This window comes from Onychostruthus taczanowskii, unplaced genomic scaffold (assembly GCF_017590055.1).
Source record: "Onychostruthus taczanowskii isolate IOZ18803 unplaced genomic scaffold, ASM1759005v1 scaffold140, whole genome shotgun sequence".
Taxonomy (NCBI): Eukaryota; Metazoa; Chordata; class Aves; order Passeriformes; family Passeridae; genus Onychostruthus; species Onychostruthus taczanowskii.
In genome coordinates, this window is record NW_024498574.1 from 1130803 (window position 1) to 1140128 (window position 9326).

General features: G+C 40.7%; 1 protein-coding gene across 4 annotated transcripts in view; it reads right to left on the reverse strand.

The window, feature by feature from the left end:
• Nucleotides 1-6390: 6390 nt before the first annotated feature.
• The window catches only part of TMEM161B (transmembrane protein 161B), a 48662-nt gene continuing 45726 nt past the window's right edge, over nucleotides 6391-9326 (reverse strand). Inside the window, exons 13-14 of one of the 4 annotated variants that reach the window (XR_005952163.1) lie at nucleotides 9178-9318; nucleotides 6391-6750 (exon numbers count right to left, since the gene is read on the reverse strand). The gene's annotated coding sequence lies outside the window, so the exon portion shown is untranslated. Of the gene's footprint in view, nucleotides 6751-7100; nucleotides 9319-9326 lie in introns of those variants that run through there. The other 3 variants (XR_005952164.1, XM_041398119.1, XM_041398118.1) reach the window with 3 other exon arrangements.

Genomic DNA, 9326 nt, shown 5'->3' on the forward strand with positions numbered 1-9326 from the left:
TTGTCACTTGCTGTGTTTCTGCAGGTCATGTCCAGTCTAGTACCAGAACTCTGAATTATAAACAATCTGAGTCCAATCCTGTTAAAAAATGCAGTGCAGAAGCTGTCATCATGAGCATCGCTGTGATCCTGCCTTCTTAAGCAGATGTGTAATACAACTTGGAAAATCTCTAGGATCATCTGCTTAATGACTCATTGAGTAATTTGTTTGCTGTTTCTTCTGAGCGCCTCATGTAGTCATTATGTGCATTGTGGAGGAAAACTCTGTCATCATTTTATACTGCATTGGAAGTGATTTGGCAAGGTATAAAGTATTGCAGACTGAAGAATTGTTTAAGTGTAATAAGCACAAACATATTCTATCTCAAACTTTGCACAATGGGCATTAAAGGACTATTAGATGTTTTCTAGGCTTTGGAGTTTCTGATGAACATTATGGAAATAAAAGCACCAGCCCAAGAGCTAGGCTATATTTCACTGTATGTATTAAAATTGTATTTCAATGCTCATTATTGTATTTTTGTTAGCTTCTGGTATTTATCTGTTTGAGATCCTATCATTGTGGGCTCCCATGCTAGAAGAGTTAATGTACAGTTAACAGTACAGAAGAGTTAATGTTGGTAAATATTCCAAAATATGCAACACTTTACTAGCTGACTTGTAGTTAAATAAATTACCTGTTGAAATGGAGAAAAGGATAAGCCTTTCAAAACAGTCCTTTAAGAAATTTTAAATGCGTACTGTGCTTTGTTTGTGTATCAAGATCATCTTTCCCTTTCCTTTAACTAAGGAACATTATCTCTGAAAGATGGGCTAGGATCACCATGCCACATAGCAAACATAAATTCAGCAGTGTAAAATCATATAGCACATCTACAAAAGCCATTTTTTTCCTCCATAAATTGCTCCAGGTTGAAAAAAATCTTCATGTCAAAACAGAACAGAATTGTAAATGTTTGAATGAGGATGATGGAGAACTTAGACCCAAATCTGCAAAAGTAAAATTTTGTAGAATTATGTTGAAATTTTAGCTAATCAGCTTTATTTTCACAGTAGGGACAGGGTGACTGTGTGCTCCTAGCTGATTTCTCGGCTTATTTGACAGATGGTAATGTATGAAATCACCAAAACTCATATCTTATCCATATTTGGGGCATTGATTTTGTATATAAGTGCAGGTGTACACATATTATCAGCCTGACTCTTAGGAAAATAACACATATGTGGTTGTATTAACAGTCTGTTAGTTTTCACTGTATAATTCTTACTTTGGTCAGTTTTGATAGCCAGCTAGACTGTTCAGAGATGCTAATTTATTGTGAATACTGTAAAGAATTGACAGCTAGTTGCAGAAAGTGAGCTGGATTCATCAATGACAAAACTGAAGTGGGAAATGTGACGGACTTGGTCATCCTCTTTTTGCTGTCAGCAGCCAGCCAAGGAGGGGCAGGATGGAAAATGCAAGCCCAAATTAGTGCTCCCCTGTGAGGCAAAGGCAGTTATAATTCAGATCCTTGTTCTTTCTATGAGGCAACATACAGGTAGTCAAACAGCATGCACATGTTGGCTGATCCATCAGCACACACATAATAATGTCATACATTGTCAAGTGTACCAAATAGAGGGAAGGAAATGGAGATAGATAAGCAGCAGGGAAAAATTTAGGGTTTACAGAAAACAAATCCTTTGGAAAGCAATCCTCCTTAATGCACTTATTGTGAATCAGTGAGCACATTTTGTCCTCCACTGTAATCACATGTTTAGCCTGGAGAGATTGGACTGGACTCCTTCTCAGCAGCATGGGAAGGAATATTTGAAGAAAGAGATGCTCTTCAGCACACAGCCCTTTTGTGCTTGTCACTGCTTCTCTTTCAGCAACTGCTTACTTATAACATGATTAGCCACCTATTAAACAGGCAAAAACTATCAATACAAAGGGCGGGTTTGCTAGGGTTTGGGGTTGTCATACTGAAAGAAGTGTAAAAAAAGCCAGTATCACTTCGGAAAACCCCCTGAGTTGGTTAGAATATGACTAGACCTCCACTTTAAAATTAAGTATCGGCTTTAGTTTGACATATTCAGGCTTGTAAGTCTGATTACTTTGGGGACATTTAAAAAAAGATCAGGCTTGTTGGCCAGGTATTTTTCTGCATTTAAAATGTGTAATTATCATAGAAATTATAAAGAGTGTATATTTTTGTCAAATTAATTGAGAGATTGTTCCTCTACATCTTCAGCAGTAACAGCTGAGGTCAGTGATTCTGTAGTTTTATTAATAAGCTTTCCTTTCTGCAAGAACATGAATCTGAACTTAGACCTCTGATCCATTTACACTCATATTTCATTAAGGTACTTAAGACTGATGCTTTATTGATATTCAAAGAGTTGCTTTGAACAGAAACAAACAAGGTAAAAAGGTTTTGATACTATTAATATTTTCTTGAAAAAGAAATTAAGGAAAGAGGTGCTCCACTGCCTATTTCACCTGAATTATTTCCTATCCCTCAATAAAAAAGCATTTAAAAGCAGTCCTACTTACTCTGTACAGAGTAGATGTATTTTTAGTATAATGCCAAGCAAATATCCTTTAAAATATTTTTTAAATCACAATAGCTAACTGCTGTATATTCTGACTGTACAGATGGTTCAGATGTAGGATGTAGAGGTAGTTCTCATCCAGATGTACATAGGATAATTAGAATTTGACTACAGGGGCTGCCTTTTGAACATCTTACAATTTACCTGGAGGCAAATTTTTAAGACATGGGAAACCAAACGTTATGCTTATACATTACCGGCTCCTTCAGCTGGTCAGTTCTTTCCCTCAGTCCATTATGAGTCTGATTATTCCCTCCTGAGGACAATACCTGGCATTTGCCTATAATGAAGATAATTTTATTCTTTCTAATCATATATCCTACTTGTTAAGGTAATTTTGAAATCTAATCCTGTCTCCAATCAACTGGCAGTACCTCTCAGGCAGAAATTGCCTGATGATGCTTTAACATACCTTATATTCTGTCAACCAAGTCCATAATGAAAATTAAAAACCACATGCTATCAGACCCCAGGCACCAATTTCCAAGGTCTCACTGATTTTATCTTCCTGGTTTGACAGGAGTACATGAATAGCTGTTTTCTGAGTACCATTCTTCAGCCAACTTTATCCTCCTTAAGCATACTAACCATTCCTAATTACTTACATGGACGGTTTATGTGCTAGTTATGGCAGTAAGATGGAAAGAATTTCACAGTAAAATTGATAAAATGGAAGGTGGAAAAAACTTAACTTGCTCACCTTGTATAAAAATCTCTCTGTGTTGCTTTTTGAGGAACAGATTTGTTCATTAAGAGGGGTGTTAAAATGCAGCTGAATCTCTTGCACTGTGAGTTAATTACTCATAATTGGAATGGCAAAGAGGATACACCTGATCAGGGAGGATTGGTCAGCCAGCATTTGGTAGCTCATTATGCTGCCACAATTCGTTTTAGGTCCTGTCTGTGTGTCTGTTCAGTCATGAATTTTCCACATAGCTCCAAGTGCTTCACAGGGAGTAAAGCTGGGTTTTCCTCATTTGAACTGAATTTAGTATGGTTCTCCCTGTAGGGTTTACCCAAGACCTGCTACAATATTAACTAACAGTCTATGCCCATGTGAATGACAAAAATCCTCTTGGTAAATGTAATTCCTGGAGTTCATGTCCTAAACTGACCTAATTTTCTAACAATGAAAAGGACTTTGGCTTCAGATTATTTGTGAAGTGATACAGAGGATGCTATCCTTTCTAAAATACACATTCTTGTAAGGTTGAAAGCCTCGTGGGGGTCTGGTTTGGCTATGGAACCCAGCTTTACTGACAAGGACAAAAGCAAAAGCCTAGAGGTGCTCTTTCTTCTTGGGACAAAAGTCCCACAGTTTATTGTGGAACCACTCCAGGGACATCTGGGAAGGAGCCATCCAGGAAAAGAAAGAGAGTCTTGTCCAATGTTCGGGGGTGGGACTGGTTCTTTAATTCTCATGATGGGGGTCCAACCCTTTTCTCTGGTCCGCACGGCAGAATTAGCAATGACTAGTACCTGAAAGGGGCCTTAGGAAAGAGTTGCTTGCCCCCACACTTTCTCTAGCTATAGCGACCATGATCCTAGCTTTGTCTTCTTCCCTCCTTAAATAAACTTTCAATGCTTCCCTCAATAACTCATTAATGTCTTTTTCTTGCCAATTTTCAATCTTTTCCAGTTTTCTCCATATATCAGGCCAAGATTTAGTAACAAACTGGACCTTTAATAGCACTTCACCCTCTTTGGTGTCTGGATCTATTCTAGAATACAATTGAAAGTTCCACTTTAGGTGATTGAGCCAAGTAGCAGAGTTTCATCTTTCTCTTGCGCACCCTCAAATGCCAATTTTGTATTAGTTCCTTTGGGAACTGATTTTCTGATCCCTCGAATTATCAGAGACCTGTACTCCATCATGGCTTTCCTCCCTCCCTCCTGATTAGGGTTCCAATTGGGATCCACTAGTGGCAATTTGTCTTCCCCTGATGGCACTTGGGGTCCTGGATGGTTATCTTTTTCCCAAATTCTTAAGCTAGCGGCTCTAAGCATTCAGAACTCTTCTGGGGAAAATAATATATTTAGAATAGAATTCATCTCCCCCCAAGTGTAGATATTTGGGCCTAAGAACTGATCCACTTGGTTAGCAATGCCCACAGGGTCTTCAACTAAATTCCCTAACTCCTTCTTAAATCCTCTCACCTCAGAAGCAGTTAAAGGAGTATTCACAAAACCCACACCTCCCGCTACTCCTCCCATAGGAACTTCTCTAAGGGGAAAAAGTCTCTACTTTGGAGGTCCTGGATCAGGTACTGCAGTATGGCCCATCTTCAGACACAGAACTACTCATTTGAGGGGTATTAGCATTAGCCTGGACCTGCTGTAGGTCAACGGCTGTACCTGGTGATAAGAGGTTACTAGGTAAGGAAGTATTTGTGTCCCAGTTAGGGGAGGTGGAGGGAAAGCTGTAGGAGGGGGAGAAGAGCTTGAGTGCACGTTAAGTGGGGCTGGAGAAGGGGTGGAGCATGCAGCAGGTGAAGTAGTTATTAGTGGTGGTGAAGAAGCAGCTAAAGGAGTCAAAGGGGGTGGTGAGGGAGTGGCCCCCACGGCAGGCGGGGGAAGAGGTGGATGTGCCGTTTGAGGTGCTTGAAGGAGAGGGTTATAAGGTGAAGGGACATCAGAAGGCAAGTAGTCTAGGGGGTCCCATCTTTTACTGATTTCTTTAAGTCCAGCATCCCCTCTTTCATTCCCCTGCAAATTCGCACTCCTTCGTCCTTGATGGCATTCAACCAACAAGCTGCATATAATAATTGCTTGGGATCAGTATCTTCTCGAGCTGTCAGATAGTTACTCAGCTGTTGACACATCCACTTCTCTTTTGTCCCACACCATGGCCATCCTCCTTGCACATCTAATTCCAGCCACACTTCTTAACAGTAATGAATCATAACTTTATTAATCCTTCTGTGGCTTCTATAGAGTCCCATCTCTCTAACAGTTCACCTAGGGGACTGTGGGGGGGCTATATTCCTCAGTCTGGCCACTTTTCTTACTGTTGCACCCTCCCATTTTTTTCAGCCTCAAAAAAATATCACAAGATGCCTTTACCCTAAAGGAAATATCTCTTATTTAAGAAGTCCCAGCTTCCTCTGCCGAAACTCTGATTTCTCTGACCCTTTTCGTCAGGACTTTGTTGAGACCCTGGCCTCTCTCGCAGATACTCAACAAACAAAATAAAAAAAAATCCTCGAGACCCTGGCCTCTGACACTGTCTGCCTGACCTCCTTTGTCAAGACTTTGTTTGCCTGCAGGACTTTTATACTTGCCCAAATCCTTCTCGGGACTTGTGAGTTTGCCTAACCTCTCTTGTCAGGACTTAAAAGTATTGCCTAATTTTCAGTTTGCCTGACCTTCCCCTGTCAGGACGTAACACTTCAGGGCTTGAAAAAACTTGAGATAGGCTTCCTCTGCCAGACCTCGTGCCTGACCGCAGTTGTCAGGACTTAAAACCAAAACTGCCTGATTTTCTGAATCGCCTAACTTCCTTCGTTAGGACCTGTATCAGGACTTTTGGGATACGTGCCACTCGCACAACTATTTCCTCCGCACGCCCGGAGGAGGGGGGGGTCCTCTTTACCCCTTTGGAGGCACCTCAGTCACCAATTCCACTCGATTACCCCTGTTCCTGGCCAGCCCCCTTGTGGGGGTGTGGAACCGTGGTACTAAGAGGTCCACACTCCCTCCGAGGGGCCAAGCTGCTGGCCCTCGTATCACTCACACAACACTCGCTCGCCTCCCTCTCGCACTACCGGATACTCTCACCAATCTGGCGCTCCTCGGTGTCACTGTCCCGAGCTGATCTTCTCTGGTCCTGGTAGCCAGCTGGCCTGCAGGTCCAGGGTGGGCGGCTGTCCCAGTCCTGGTGCCCTCTTCAGGCATGGCTATCCCGGACGAGTCCCCAAGCTGATATAAATGGGCAGGAGATCTTTCTCCTTTTTAATGCCTTTATTAAAGAGAATCAGCTCAGGTGGGGAGAAATCGACGGGTCACGCCCACGCCACCGCTGCTCCCCGGAGTGGCATGAAGAAGAGGATGATGATGCAGCTTTGTACTCTGGTCTGCAGGCAGAGCTGGGGACTGCGTCCTCACGGGAGATTCGCAGATTCCGCTTTTCGGTTCAACACTTCGGGTCCTCTCCCTAGTGAACATCTTTTCAGGTTAGGGTGAGAAGCAAAAAGGATCCAAGCAGGCACTGGGACTACACGCCCATCCTTGGACATCACCTAGGTCCCCTAATTCTATGTTGGCTCGTTGTTTTTAGGGGTTTTCCTGGAAAGCTGTAAGATTTGGTGCAATGCATTTCTCATCTGCATACTAGCTCTGATGCCACTCCCATGCCCTGCTGCTGCAGGGTCCCAGTGTCGCTCCCTGGCAAGCACCAGGGGGACAATGGCTAATCACCAACCACTACCAGGTAATTGAAGAAGAACTCTTAACAATGAAGCTAACTTAACAGCAACTGGTCCAACCGGTTTTAACTCTGCAACCTTAAAAAAAATAGGTAACTTTATTCATAACACATAGTGATCATTTTTCACATGCAAGACCAGTGGCTTTTTTCAGCATTCAGATTCCATGTCTTCCTTTTCACCTTACACTTAATTTTTACACCCAGCAGCAGACAAGTTAAAGAGACACCACAACCATGAAATACAGTCAAGTAATTTTAAAAGAGTTTAAAACACAGTTTAAAATCTAATTTTAAAGTCTATGAGGCACTTGTACGTTGTAATGAGATGTAAGATATATATCGTACACTGTATATATATCTATATCTATAAATATACATATATATCACATATACATATACACAATATATATATAAATATTGTACATTGTCATTTTCTCAGATATATATATATGTGCCTCCCAGTAAAGACTCTGCCAAAAATAAAATCTTGACTCTTCTATGTAGTTGAATCAAAAGATACAGAAGATAGAAAACAGGATTGTAGAGACTGAATGCAAATTGAGGAAATAAATTTTATTTAAGCAGCGTATCCCGCCCACTTCAAAACTTACTGCTCAGTATTTCAGGTTGATGTTTATATACCTAATTTATTTGTTAAAAAGCAGGAATACTACTAAATCCACTTCAGCAAAGAAACCACTTTCAGGGTACTTCTTCTGTCCTGCTGAAGAGCTGCTCTATTTAGCATAGCTCGACATCACAGGCATCAGCAGCTGATTTTCGGGCACATTTATCTCTATTTAATGTGCATCACAGATACTGCCTTCCTGGCAAATGCTGCCTTTCTTGGTACAGCTCTGCAATGGAGAGAAAACACCTACAAGCTTTTTGTGTTGATTAGCAAGCTAAGAGAACATAGACTGAAAGCACTGTGTTAATCAAAATCTGGTAAAAATAACAGTAAAGCTGAAAGCAACTATTAATTTTGTAACAAAAGTCCTTTTTCTGTGAGTTTAGAATAACTGTGTTTTGTACAGATGCAAACATCAGGAACTTATGGAGCTGCCAGAGATCAGAGGTATTTACAAAAGGCAGCAAGCCTGGACTTAATACAGTTTCCCAAAATGATAAATTCATGCTGTGGAGTGACTTAGGTATGTTTTAAATCTTGCAACAGCTTTTTCTCTACATTGTCTAAGAAAGCTAACTTTTCTAGTGGGAGTGAAGAGAGGTGATAAATAACAGTGGATAGGAGAAGTAGCAACATGGAATGAGAAAATCGGTGCAAGAAGAAAGCTGCATTTCTTTCATAATCAAACTCAAAAGCAGACAAACAGCACAAAAATAAGAGGAAGCATAGTAAGAATCTACCACATGAAGATAGGGGAAAAAGCCAAGAAAGCTGAGAATGTCTAAGGGACAACAGAAATAAGAAGGAAAATTTATAGCTGTCATTTAAGATGGAAATTAAACAAATAAACTCCTGGGATGCCAGGATGATTTTCTGCCTTTTCTTTCATATACATTTTATATAACTTTCATGTATCCTCAGTATTCTTATATGCATACTTGTAATTCCTTAAGTCTGGTAATTGCATAGTCCTAGTATTTTGTTAGGCCAGAAGACCAAACACCCTAAAGGCCTTGTAGTAGGATGCCAGAAAACCCTATACTATCTTGAGAAACTGAGGCCCCCTCTAGCACATATCCTGTAGAGATCTGACCCATCCAGAAGGGTATTCCTCGGATGGGGGAGTATCATGCCATTCATCCAGGCCTTCCATTGGGGCAGCCTTGTTAGATGCGCTAATTTGTGAGGTCTATAAATTGTACATGCGGTCTATCGTATGTGTGCTTGCAGCACATGCCACCTTGGTGAAACAGAGCACCATAAGTATCCTTCTTAAAATACAAAGGTAAATGCCCCTTATTCTCTTAACCATGTCTGGCTTTCAATATTTTCAGACCAGGAAGAGGCATTAACTGGAATATTCTTGTTTGTTTTTCAAAATGGCAGACCAGGATACAGGAAAAAAAGACTAGGGAATATTAAGACAAATTAAATGTATAGACATAATCAGGAATGCTTGAGGAAAGTCACTGGATACCATGGAGTTGGTAGTTATATCTTAAAAGACATACATGTAAACTTACATATAATGCATGTATGCACGCACTTCTCTGATGGCAACACATTTCAGTGTTTTTCTTAATACCTTGGGGACTGGACTAGATGACATTTAAAGGTCCATTTTAGCCCAAACTATTCTATGACTGTAAGATCCTAGTATGTTTCTGTAGAA